Here is a 9,233-nt window from a genome sequence, read left to right on the forward strand (position 1 = left end):
TCTTTCTGTCAACTAAAACCCTCAGACTCAGTCCTCCCTGGAGCCTTGATCTGCCTCATGGCCTCCAGCCCATGTCTTTTTTATTTTTTTCAGGGCAATAAGGGTTAAGTGACTTGGCCCAGGGTCACACAGCTAGTAAGTGGCAGTGTCTGGGGCTGGATTTGAACTCAGGTCCTCCTGAATCCAAGGCTGGTGCTTTATCCACTGCGCCACCTAGCTGCCCCAACCCATGTCCTGTGGCACTGATTCTAAGAAAATGCCATCCTGGTGAATGCCCAGCTTCACAGGCACCATTTCAATGACAATTTTACAGCCAAACACTGAACTTCTTCATTGAAACTTATATAGGACAAAATTCTCTCAAAAGCGAAGCCGGTAGAGATAGGACTGCTCCAAGGATCGTTATAAATCAAGGCTGCTAATGAGCCATCAATTTCAAAGAAAGAAGCAAAGGACCCATACTACAGATATTTTTATAGCTCTTTTTGTAGTGGCACAAAAAAACTGAAGCTAAAGGGATGCCCGTCGGTTGGGGAATAGCGGGGCAAATGATAGTATGTGGATATTAAGGAAATACTATGATTGTGCCGTAAGATGCGAAGAATGAGTTGGCCTGTAGAGAAGCTGGGGAGATGTGTGGTGAGTTGGTGCAAGGGGAAGGAAGCAGAACCAGGAGGGACAATTTATACAGTGACCATCACAATGTTTTAAAGGCAATTTCCCCGTAAGGAATCCGTGTCTCAACCAAGCGCAATTTCAGAACTCTGATGAGGCAACGGCAACCTCCCGAGAGACGGGATGAAGCCATGCTGCAGAACTGGGACGTGGCCAAATGGGGAATGGGTTTTGCTTGACTGTGTCTATTTGTTACAAGGGGTTTTTTCTTTTCTTTTTTTCCTAATGGGGGCAGGGAAGGTTGGTAGGGGAGAATAAGAAATTATTTTGGTTGATTTGATCGTAAGACCCTTGGTGAGCTGGTACCCTCAAGTTTTTTGTTGGCTTTTTTTGTTTTTTTTTGTTTTTTTTTTACAGATAAGGGAGGCTGAGAGGTTTCCAAAGAAGTTAGGGATTTTCCCCAAGATCTCACATGCACCACCATTTATCATGCTCAAAGTACGGTGAGTAATGCCAAAAGAAAAGGGCCCCAGTTTGTGGCTAGGGCTTTCAGAAGGACCAGAGAGAGGCTCATAATCAAAGAGCTGGAAGGAGCGTCAGAGGTCATGGAGTCAACTCCCTGTTAGATGAAGAAAGAAACTGAGGCCTAGGGAGAGGGGAAAGCCCTTGCCCACCGTCATGTGGCTGGGCTCTTGGTGCCCCAGCCAGGGTGCCATCCAGCTATCTCCTGACTCCAAACCCACCGAGGTTTCCATGGCACGCACACCACTGTCCCGCCCTCACTGGGAGTTTCTAGGAGGGGGATGGAAGGCTGAACCTACAGGGGTTCAGAGACACAGAAGCTGGAGGGGACCTCTGAGGGTCACCTTGTCTATCCTCCCACATTTTGACAGATAAAGAAACGGAGGTCCAGGACAGGGGAAGCCTCTCGCTTACGGTGTTGTCCCTAGTGTTTGGAAAAGTTGGAAGCTAGGGAGAAGAGACAAGTATTTGCCATTTGTGCCTTTCTCTCGCTCCTCAGTCAGGACACTATTTTTAGCAAAGACAGTTTGAGATAAGGGCTTTGGCGTTGGGTCGTTGCTCTGCCAGGCTGGGGTATTTATTTTGAAATCAGACAAAATACATAAGCATAGAATTTTCTTGAGTCTCTTTACTCAGACTACTCTTGCAAAGTTGGATTCTTGTCTCTTATCACAAGTCTAAACAAAGTGGGTGAATATTTAACCACTTTCAAGGACGGCCAATGATCTTTGACCACTAATGGAGTGTGAAATTAGGACACAAGTGGGAATTCCTAAATCAAAATATTCGTGTAACTAGTGTGGTAATCGTGAATCTCGGTCTAAAGTTTATCAAGAAGGATTTGTTTTCTTAAGAAAGACAAAAGTTGGAGCTCCAGTTTGAGACAGTATCCATCATTTGAACTGGTATATTGAAATAAGGGACAAGGGAGGGAGCTCTGGGCTAGGCGTTGCTCCAGCCCCTGGCTCAAGCTTGACCTGCTCCCTTCCCCTTTCTGAGACCTCGTCTCCTTTACCTGTAAAATGAAGGGCTTGGACTAAGGAGATTCTGAATCTCCAAGGATAGTTGCATTTATCAGAGTGAAAACCAGTTGGTCAGTGTCCTCCACAGAAGGCATGTTTTCTTCTCTATTGTTGAACTCAGACTAACGTCTGGAAGTTCTCTTTGGAGAGTTAATGATCTAGGTCAATGGGGGAATAGGGAATCTTAGTGCTACCAGTCTTAGTCTTAGCTTAGTAGGATTCATAGTAGTAGCATTAGTAGCAGCAGCAGTAATAGTAGTAGCATTAGTATGCAGCAGCAGTAATAGTAGTATGCATTAGTAGGCAGCAGCAGCATAGTAAGTAATCAGTAAATCAATGCTTGGTGATTGACTGACAAACACACTATGGGAAGTACTAGAAGGTAAAGAGTGAGGCAACCTCTCAGCGGGGTGGGGAGCTTGCATACCACCACCCCCATTACTGTGCTGCACACCCACATTTGAAGACCTCTGATTATGCAGGTTACTTGGCCTCCCTCCAGCTGTCATCTTCTGTCTCTCACCGCTCCAGTTATTTTGATAAAATATAGCACTGTCTATGGCGTCCATCACTAAATGCAATGATTCCCCATCTCCTCTGCCTTCTGACCCTGTAGAAACAGGGGCTATGGAACAGAACCAGGATGACAGCCCTAGGGACACAGGGTTCTCAGGGTCACTAAGTCCATTTTATAGCTGAGGAAACTGAGAGCCAGAGAAGTGAAGAGACCCACTCAGGATTGCACAGTTCTGAAGGCTCCAAGGTTTCCTGACTCCAAGACCAGTGCTGGGTCCACTAGGACCCTTGGTCTGCCTTTCCAATCTGAGAAACAACAATCGTTATTCCTTTCAGGAGCCCAGCCTATGCTCAGTCTGAGAAACGGGTCCTTTTGAAACACAAAGCTTTTTTGCTTTCCTTCTTTGGGTTTCTGACTATCAGGTCAGCCTGAGGAGGGTACCCCTGGGAGATGTTAAGGGGTCTGGTTGCTCCCCTTGTGCTCAGACACTCCCCTGCTATTCCAGTCCAAATCCCGTCACACACCTGCTGCATCCAAGGCTGTGTGTGGCCAGCAGCTTCTCCATCGCCCTATATGCTAGCAAGAAGCTTTCTCTCAGACTTCACAAGGAGAGAAGAAAAGAAGAAAATGGCCTTAAAACCAAACTCCACATAGGCTTTTTCCTTTGCAGCACAGTTTCCCAGACTATAGCTGGCCCTGAGACAGCACAGTATGGCAGGAGGGTCCACCATAGGACTGTGGGAGGGGGCTAAACCCACAGACAGATGCCCACCTGGGCTCAGGGATGACAGGTGGCCAACCAGAGCTCCACTGTAACTCCTGGCACATCATGAGACATCAAGGAAGGTGTCTACCATGTTGGTAGACCTCCTGTGGCAAGGTTATAGAATGGCACAGATCATGATCAGGCTACCTGGATTGGATGAGCTGAGAATATGAGGGCCTCCTGCCCCAGCTCAGAGGTGGGTCTGGACTCTTGGGAGCTAGGTCAGTAGTAGGCAGCAACCACGCTCTGCAGAGGCCCATTCCTGGTGGGGAGGGCACAAACCAGCAGAAATTCAAGAGTTTCTTCCCCCAACAACCATGAAACCAGCTCAGGCCTGGAAAGGCCAAAATCTCCCTAGTAGGAAGAGTAAGAGCCAGGCAGTTGGAAGAAAGCATCTGGCTCTGAAATCTTGAAGAATTGAAACAACTGAAGAAACTGAGGGCTCACAGGAACCTTTGGACTTATATAATGGGGGGGGCAGCAGAGTCAAGCCCAGCCCTACCCCACAGGCTCTCTCACAGAATTCCCTTTCACCTCAAAGTCACCCTTTTCCACAACAAAAACATCCATGAGGTCACTACTGCACCAGTTCTCTCAGGATAGGGAATACAAGAATTATAGGCAGGGAACAGAAATAAGAGGTGAGACAACTTGACAGAGGGCTGAGGGAGCTGGTGGACAAGAGAAGCCGAGCACGAAAACAAAAAGGTCTAGCACAGTTTTAAACCCAGCATTTATCAAAGAAGCCCCAGGCAGGTTGGCGGCAAAGGGTGACAGTGGGTATTGTTACAGATTTCATTGTTACATATTTACATAGTTAATAGGAAGTTGCCTAAAAAGATGCTCTAAAGGAAAACTCTCTGGTCCTATGACACCAGAAGCTTCTCCTTACTGAAGGAAAGAGAGGAGGAGAGAAGGTGGCATTTGCATCCCCGCCCTCCATTCCATACCCACCACCCCTCATGGGGCTGGGGGCACCTCCAAATTGTCCTGCTCTTTATCTTGCCGCTGGGCCCAGATGGCTCTGGAGGAAAGAGTGAGGCAGGTGCCCTTGCACAGCCCTCCCTCCCTCCCTTCAATCCAATTCAGTGCAAGCCATGACATCACCCCCGCCCCGTGTCCTGGTCCTCTTGGGGAACACAGGACAAACAAAAACAACAACAACACCCTGTAGGAGAGCTTCTCTGCGCCCCACATCAGGTCAGCCCAATGACTCTGGCTCCTGCTCGCTCACATGCTTCAGAAAGGCATGTACTCACAGGCTGCTCTCTTTAAATAACTGGTTCCCTTCTACTGTATCTTGGCAACTTGTCACTGAAACGTGATTATCTCGTAACTACAGGCTGCTTCGGTTACAAATTGTGGCCATAGACGCAGGACTTCACCTAGCATTAAGAAGTCAAAGACAAACAGGCTTTCTGTTCTGTTTCTCCGACCTTTCCACAGAGACCTTTTGTCCTTTAAGTCTGAGGCTGGGGGTCAGGCAGGGTTTGCTTGCCAAGGGTAGCCCTTCAGTGTGACACTTGTCCCAAGGATTAGCGGTGACCTCTAAATTCGAAGTGGGAGGCAAGTAGGTCAGAAGAGGGGCTCTTCACGCCCCTGATTGATATTCTGTTTGGAAGCTCTAAACGCTTTGCACATTAGCAGCAGCTCAGCATTGTGGTCTGTTCCAGCACCTGCAGGGGCCACCTCAAGGAGTGGGGTCTTCTCTTCCCAACATGACTCTGGACAGCGTCCAGCCACAGGCGCAGCCCCCAGATCAAAGACTTAAAGGCAAGCCTGGAGGTGACAGAGCTCGGGTTTGAATTCTGACTTGGGACCTTGGAGCATGCCAGCCCAAGTCAAGAGAAACGTGAAGCAGAAATCCTGCCCCAGGGAGTGCTGGGCATGGGCATACAAAACCCAAGAGTGTGATGACAAGCACGAGTCTCTGAGTGTGAGGTGTGTGTAGGTCATCGCGTAGGACACTCCTTCTTGAGATGGACTTGGCTCTGGGGGCAGTGAAGTGGGGCCAGGCACAGGGAGGGTAGGAACAAGCCCAAGGGAGGGCCACTTATGCAATACTTTGGAACTCTTTCCCCTCTTCCCCAACACCTAGGCACAATGCCCAGGCCGAGTGCCAGGCCTCCACTGATAATTTACCGAATTCTGTTCTGTTTTGTGATCAAAGGTCATAAAAGAAAAAATGCCCTATCCCCCAAGAAGTCATGATACTTTTCAATGGCACAGAATCAGCAATCAGAAACTATGGATGAGAAGAGAGTTAGGTCAAGAGAGCTGGGTCCCATGCTACAGCCCATCGGTAGGACCATCAACAAGGAATAGTCTGTGTATTTTCTAGAAAATAATTTTTTTTGTTTTGTTTTTTGCAGGGCTATGGGGGTTAAGTGACTTGCCCAGGGTCACACAGCTAGTGAGTGTCAAGTGTCTGAGTCCGGATTTGAACTCAGGAACTCCTGAATCCAGGGCCAGTGCTTTATCCACTGCGCCACCTAGCCGCCCCTAGAAAATAATTTTTTAAAAAAGATTCTCTTCATAGAGGGCATCGTGTCAATTCAACACCCAAGTGTGCAAATAGGACTAGATCAGGAGTCCAGGGAACCCCACCCCCCACCCCCATGGGTGGCGCCCTCCTGGTGGGCAGGCTCATTCTGGAGTTATACATTAAAGCTTTGGGATGTGCATGCTTCAAATAGGTAACTGACAGCAGTTTGCTGACTACATAACCAACAGAGGCTGCCGCCACCACCACCAATATGGATTATTAGACAAGCCTCTCAGTAGCACCTCCATTTTCTAGTCTCAGTTGCCATGATGTATACTCTTCAATGGAAACATTTATTAGAATTAGCATCTCTCCTGAGCTCAGATTCCCAAAGTGTTTTCTTCTCAAAGGCCCTGGGAGTGCAAAGCAGATCTTCATTTCACAGAGGAGGACACACAGGTGAAGTGACCAGCCCAGGGTCACCCAGCTAACTGGGCACTGGAGCAGGGACTTGACCTCACTCCAAGACCACAGCTCTTTCCACTGTACGATCACTAACAGGGCCCTATGGGAGGCAACCCCAGAAACGCCAGCCCTTTGGACCCGGGGCACTGGTTTCACAGGCAGGCCCCGAGGTCTGGCATGGGGGGTGGGGTCGGGCTCTCTGCCTTGCAGGTGGTGCCTAGGAAAAGAGGGCTTCCAGGGCTAGTCCCAGGGCCCTCAATCCAGCAGCCAGGGCTTTCTCTCCCTTTTAAAATGCCAGGGACACACCAAGTGGAAAGCAAAGACCTAGGCTATTCCTCCCTCATCAAGATACTTATCATCCACGAAAAGGGTTAGGACTAGAAAACCAAAGGCCTTGTTTGTTTTTGTTTGTGGGGGAGGATTGCAAAATCTGATGAATTTCACCTTGGAGACCCTTTAAAAACTGCCTCGCAATTCAATGATTTTTCCAAAAATCTGTTGGGGCCTCCTTTGTACCTCAAGGGGTCATAAAAAGCTCTTCCTCACAGCCTTTTCTTAACTGTTATTCTACATTTGGGGGCCAAGGGGGATTGAAAACCTCTTTTATCTCCTCAGTTTACTTTGGGAACAAAACTGCTGGAAGCCAAATTTGTCTGGGATTGTTTCCTTCCCTCCCTGGTGCCAGCTGGGACTACCTTCCATTTACACAGCATAGGTAAGGGTTAGCCAAGAGCCTGGCACTAGGCAACCCTTTACTCAATGGCAGTCCTACTCCTCTTTATCGAAAGGCCAGCTCTTCTCTCTGGCTGTGAGGGAAGGTACTGCCAAAGGCGGTCAATGCAAGGGGCAGAAACTCTGTAGCAAAAGAAATGCAAACGTAGCCCCTAGTTCTAAGCATTCGGAAACACTAGTTCTAAACATCGGAAACTATCAGAGAATAGCGCCCCCAACAAGGTTGCCCCAAGGCCTCGAGCGTCGGGAAAAAGAAAGCCAAGCCCCCCCCCCCAGCCACAGGCCAGCCCCACTGCCACTCAGGCCATGGCTGCACTCCGAGGTGGCAAAGCTGCGGGCGACAGCCCTCCCTCTTTACCTGTCTGGGCACCCTGCAGGCTCTGGGCTGCTTCAGTCAACCGAGGGCTTCTCTCAGGAGGAAGGGGGAGAAAGTGCTCTTAACTGTGGCCATGGCAGGAAGCGAAGGGGTGGAGGGGATGCGAGATGTTCTCTGGAACCCCCCCAACTCAGCAGCACCTTGGGCGCCGACAGTCACCAGGCCCTGGCCAGGCTCGGTGAGCTGACCGTGGCGCACAGGGGGTTCCCCGCGGAGGCGGCCAGCCCCCCATCTTCCCACCGCCCCTGGGCCCGATCCAGCTATCTCCCTAGACTCGGCACCCGCTCCAAGGCGGCAAAGGCCAGATAATCTCTGGTCGCCGTTGACTCCCTTGCTGCTCAGCTCACACTTGCTGTATGTACTTGTCACCCAAAGAGTCCGGGAGACCCCGGATCCACTTCACTCCCCTGCCTTTCACCACGCGAGAAAGAAGGCAAGTAAAAGGCAACGGAAGCCCAGAATAAGGCGGGGCGGGGCGGGGGCGGGGATGGCCCCACAGGCCAGCTCCTCCGACTCCCCAGTAGCAGGCAGCCTCCCCCTGGGGATGGCCAGGACCATCAATGGCAAAGATGCAGGGAGGATGGGGCCTCAGAAACACTTTGGGCCAGGACCTGTTGAATGAGGCAAACTTGGCAATAAGAAAGTCTCCAAGACAATACAGCCAAATAGATCCGAGCTGGGGAAAACGTGGGAGAAGCCCCCACCCCCGCCGGAAGCTGGCACCCAGCCGGGAGACCCACCAGCAGCCCTAAGAAGGCAGAGCCGAGCGCCGAGCCAGCTCCGCTCGCCATGCCCGGCTTGGGATCTCAGAAAGAGCCAGGGAGAGAGGGGCTGCGGCGGCAGCAGCTCCATCAGTGTGGGGCAGGGAGACCTTCCCTTGCGGGGCAGCGGTCCCTGGAACCTCCGATGGCGCCTAGTCTTAGCCTGGCGTGGAGGGTGTCAAGCCTGGAGCGCCCCGCCCCGCCCCGCCGGGCGCTCCCCGCTCCAGAGCATTCTTAGCTAGCGGGGGCTCCCTGCCAGCAGCTGGGCCACCCCGCCCCACGGGCGCTCGGGGGGCTAGCTCGATCCCGGCCCCAGTAGCGTTCGCCAGGCGCTTCCTCAGGCTCATCCTGCCTCCTGGAGGTGGCCTCGGGGTACTGCGGCCCGACCTGCGCCGGCTGGTGGGGACAGAGTAGGGGCACCCCGAAGCCCTCGGAGGGGGGCGGGGACCCCTGCCTCAGCCGGAAGCGACTCGCCATACCGCGGGGCCCGGCTCTGCCTGCCTCGGGCGGCCCGTCCCCCTCTTCCCCCCAGGCCTGGAGACTTTCCGGTAAGAACCACAAGTGCCAAGTTCAGGGCCAAGTCTCGTGCCCGGGCCCCAGAGGCCTCCTCGTCCCCGGGAGCTTCGGCGCCCGGAGGAGACGGCTCGGGCACCCGGGTGGAGGGGGGTGGCATGCAGCCTTCGTGCTGCCCCCGTTCCCCGGGCACCGGCCCCGCGTGTGCCCCTGTCCCCCGGGGAACCGTGCTCCCAGTCCCCGCGCCGCGCCCCTTACCCGGCGGAGACCCCTCCGAGCGGAGCGAGCCGAGCCCCGGAGGGAAGGGGTGCCCTTGGTGCCCGCTCCCGCGCTCCAGGCGTCCCGTGGCCCTGCGTGCCCCGTACCGCGTGCCACCGCTGCCTGTTCGCGGCCCGGCTCCGGCTCCTGTTCGGGCCTCCGGCGAGGGCCCGGGCAGGGGGGGCGGGGCCGGAGGCGGGG

General features: G+C 52.7%; 1 protein-coding gene across 1 annotated transcript in view; it reads right to left on the reverse strand.

Moving 5' to 3' along the window:
• Positions 1-8,310, reverse strand: part of PPARA (peroxisome proliferator activated receptor alpha) — a 53,071-nt gene extending 44,761 nt beyond the window's left edge. The window contains exon 1 of the mRNA XM_043967456.1: positions 8,241-8,310. The gene's annotated coding sequence lies outside the window, so the exon portion shown is untranslated. The remainder of the gene's footprint in view (positions 1-8,240) is intronic.
• Between the last annotated feature and the right edge of the window lie 923 nt (positions 8,311-9,233).

Source organism: Dromiciops gliroides, chromosome 5 (genome assembly GCF_019393635.1).
Source record: "Dromiciops gliroides isolate mDroGli1 chromosome 5, mDroGli1.pri, whole genome shotgun sequence".
Lineage (NCBI taxonomy): Eukaryota > Metazoa > Chordata > Mammalia > Microbiotheria > Microbiotheriidae > Dromiciops > Dromiciops gliroides.